General features: G+C 37.5%; 1 pseudogene; it reads right to left on the bottom strand.

Moving 5' to 3' along the window:
• Positions 1–2567: 2567 nt before the first annotated feature.
• On the bottom strand, positions 2568–3214 carry LOC103254338 (annotated as a pseudogene).
• Between the last annotated feature and the right edge of the window lie 1015 nt (positions 3215–4229).

The raw sequence follows: 4229 nt of genomic DNA, 5'->3' as shown, positions 1-4229 counted from the left end.
TAGATTTGAATAATGGTTCTGCCTCCTATTGAGTTTGAAATTTTAGTATTTAATTAACTTTGGGGCTTTTGTTTTATTATAGTATACATTCTGTAATTATCTCTGACCCCAGTAAATATATTGTGTAGTTAAAAGATGAGCATATGCTGAAATATCTTGTGAAATGTTATGTTCTAGGTAATATAAGAAAAGCATACAACACAAACATACAATATTTAGAGTAAAAAGTGATATTTCAAAAAAATGTATCATTAAAGTCTTTGGGTTCTCTGACTTGAATCTTCAACAAGCTGAATATTGGCAGCCACTAGGCATGAGGTTCAAAGTTAAATTAAATATAACCCTTGTCCTCAATAGGATGTAGCACATGTAAACCAGCCAGCATACTGTAATGCAGTAAATTATAGTTGCAAATTATAAAGTTAAATAAATACGGTGGAAAGGTTTGCTTATTACTATGCATATGTATGTTGTGGCTAGTCAGGCAGTGAGTATGTGTAATATAGCAAGAGCTGCAAAACAGTGAAGTCAACAGAGAAAGAATGCTTGAGAACTGAATTAAAATTTGCCATTAGAATTCTGTAATTTTACTCTTTAGCATTTTTCAATGATCTTTCATTTTATCAGAGTGCAGTTTTGTATTTCATGACTATGTTTCAACAGAATTGTAAGTTTCATTAACTCATGTCTATCTATTTAAAAATAAATTTTATTATGTATATTTAGTGTATATAACATGATGTTATAAAATATATATATTTAGTAAAATGCCTAATCTAGTAAAACCTATTAATATATCCATTATTTTACATTATTTCAGTATTTTCCTCCCTGTGCCTAGAGCAGCTGTAATCCACTCATTTAGCAAAAATTCTTAATATAATACACTGTCCTTAATGACAGTTCCTCACATTGTGCATTCAATCTTTTGACTTGTTCTATCTTGATATCTTTTTTGTAATTTTTATTCTATATCTCCTCATTTCCTGCCCCCAATCCTCCACCCTGGTAACTTCTGTTTTACTCTCTATCTCTATACATTTGAATTTTTTTTACATTCCACATATAGTGGAATTAAATAATTTGTTTTCTGTTTCTGTCTTTTTATTTAACACACTGTCATCCAGATACACCTAAATGGCAAGCTCTTCTCTTTTTTTCTTAAGGCTTAAATAATATTCCATTATAATCCATTGATATATATATCAATCATGGTTTTGCATTCATTCATCCATTGGTGGAATATTAAGTTGTGGGAAAGTTTATTTGGTTGCAATTATAGGACCTAAACTTGGCTACCACAAATTGGGAAAATGGTGAGTCAAAGGAAAAAGGCAAAGTATGAACTAGAATAAGGACTAAAGAATAAGTGAAATTTGGGCAGTCCTTCAAACAAAACATGAGGGTATATCTGATAATGTTGTAAAATTGACCAGTATTATTAGCTTACTTTTTATCATCATTGGTATCAACTTGGAACATTTAACTTTTTTGTCATTTAATCTTTTAAAAAAATTTTATATGTCTACTAATATCAACTTTAAAATCCATTACATTTTGAATAAAATAATCAAAAAATACCATGTTAAATATAAAAATGATATAGTTTTCATACAGGATGTTTATTGGTTTAGTTTTAATATGTAACTAATTAAAATCAATGTGAAGAAACTTACTACACAATAGATAACGGTGGTGTAGCTATAATAAATGCAACTCATGGGTAACAATAATCAATAGTCTAAATAAGTCATTTATTAGCATGCAGCAGTAGGAACATAAGAGATGAGAAAATTAAAAAGAATAACTTACTACTTCCCAATTGAGTTGTAGTAATATTATCATCAAACAAAAAAGTTAATCATCACTATTTTTATTTTTTTATATTTTTGGAAGTTTGAAAGATATATATATATTTAAAAACAGAGAAAAAAAACCCCCAAAAAACAGCTTTGGCATTTTAAAAACCAACAATTATCAATCACTAGAAAGGTAAATATCTCCTCAAGGTCCCAAAGTACAAAACCACAGATCTCCACAGGCTCAAGATCACAAAGGGAGGACGTGCAAATCTGAGGGTGACAACTCGACCCACGTCCCTCTGCAGGCAGTGCAGCCACTTGGGGCCCAGGTCCAGCCTCAGGACTGTAAGGCCTACATGGGCTGAGATGGGACATCACTGCCGAGACTCGCTATTTGCAGTGGATGCAAAAGCCATCCAGCAAAATCCCATTACAAATAAATTAAAGATTATTCAAGAAGAACACATTAAATTAGGAAAAGAAAGGAGTATCTTCTAAAAATGGTCTGTTTCCTGGAACAGAAGAAAAGGAGAAGTGGAAGGAGTTCAGTTTCAAGTATTCGCTACTCGGTTTCATTTTACTGAGTTGAAAGCTTACAAAAGTCCACGGCCCTCCCCAACAAGCTCTGAGCATCCACACTTGCTCTGTTTCACTGGCTTCATCCAACAAGGCACAAAGGGTGAGTGCTTCCCAAGGCTCCGTGGCTCCCAGCGGCAGGCTGTCAGCCCCGGTGTCTTGTGCACAGGGTGGCTGAGAGCAGGGCTGTTAGCTCACTCTGACACCGGGATTTTCCTTACTCGTGAAAAGGGACTTGGTTCTGGGCCCACACTACTTATTGTAGATGAGCTTGATAAATTGTGGGCCAGGATGGCCTTGAGGTGAAGCGTGTGCCACAGGTACTGCGGGTGTGTGAGGTCAGTGGAGATGTACAGCAGTGGCATGATGGGCTGCGTGACTATGACCAAGAAGGTGTGGCCCTGGGCGCCAAGGTCAGTTCCACTGGGTCCTGCAGGCAGCCCACCTCTCAGACTTAGACCTTGGCGATCTGGCCGTGGGGCTCCACGATCACATTCACGCCGGGCTTACCCTTAGTTCCGCCAGCACAACCAGTTTGATGTGGTCGTTCTTGTATCGGATGGTGCACCGAGTAGCTGTTATGCAGTAGGCCATGGTGGGCCTGGAACAGGAGGTGGTTGTCCGTGAACTATAGCCCTTGGAAGCTGAGCATCATGTCCTGCAGAATGCCTGGGGTGCCCACCCTCACCAACCCCTTGCAGCTGTGCTTATGCAGGGTCAGCCTCCACAGGTCAGAGTGGCAAGATCTGCTGGACAGATGCCAACAGCTTGGAACACAGGTTCCTGCCAAACATGGAGGCGTGGTTGCTGAAGCAGTGATGTTTGTACCTGAGCATGGCCTCCATCTGGTCTCGCTGCTTGTGGCTCAGGGAGGTGCTGAGCAGTGGGGTTGGCGAACCAGAGAGCAATGTGGTAGAGCGCCAGGTTCAAGATCAGGCGGCAGCACGGATGAGCTGAACCCAGAGGCAGTGGTAATCCTGAAACCACTCAGTCATGGGCATCTCCAAGAACTCCATCCTCTTTGCTTCTCTGCCAAGTCCTGAAGTGTCTTGAGCTCCTGGCTGATTTGCTTTTGAGCACCTGGAGGGTGCCCAGCCCACCCACGTGCACCTCACTGCCCTGCTTGGACTGAAGCACTCACCCCGGTCCCCACTGCTGCCACCACCACTATTGTTTTTTAACAGTAGAGGTAACAATGGTACATACATCAAATAAGAATGACTAAAACAATATGTATAGGAAATAATTTCTAAGGTCATACCATGTAAATAGCAAACTTGCAAGGATTTTCAAAAACATTTGCAACAAATATTTTAAATTATATATTTGAATCAGGGTTTAAAAATCTGAAAATTGATTACTGAAAAATATACATTCTACATATTTTAAATGTTACTATGGCAATAATTTATGTAAAAATTAAATGCAAGAGCACCATAGATATTATTTGGCTTCAAAGCACATCTATATCTACAAAGCATGATATTTAACATATGACCTATTTGTGCTATTTCTGAATTCTTTATTTGGGTTCATTTTTGTCCTCATTATGGATCTTACTTTTATCCTTTCCTTTTTCCCTGTAATTTTCTGTTGAATGACAGATACATTTAATTTTACCTTATGGAGCACTGGCAACTTTTGCATACTATAAATCTCCTTAAGTTTTGTTTTTTCAACAGAATTAAGTTATTTGGAAATAGTTTGAACCCAAGACAAGGCCATAACAGTATTTAGTCCTGAGCTGATTTTTAAATACATTTTTACTGTTCATATTTGAGGTTTACAATACTTTGTTATGTAATACAGATTATAAAACAGTCACTATAGTTGGGCAGAATAAAATATTTA

This window comes from Carlito syrichta, unplaced genomic scaffold, assembly GCF_000164805.1.
Source record: "Carlito syrichta isolate Samal-C Ts95f unplaced genomic scaffold, Tarsius_syrichta-2.0.1 Scaffold275583, whole genome shotgun sequence".
Taxonomy (NCBI): domain Eukaryota; kingdom Metazoa; phylum Chordata; class Mammalia; order Primates; family Tarsiidae; genus Carlito; species Carlito syrichta.
The sequence above is the reverse complement of the archived record's forward strand: the minus strand, read 5'-3'. Positions and strand labels throughout refer to the sequence as shown.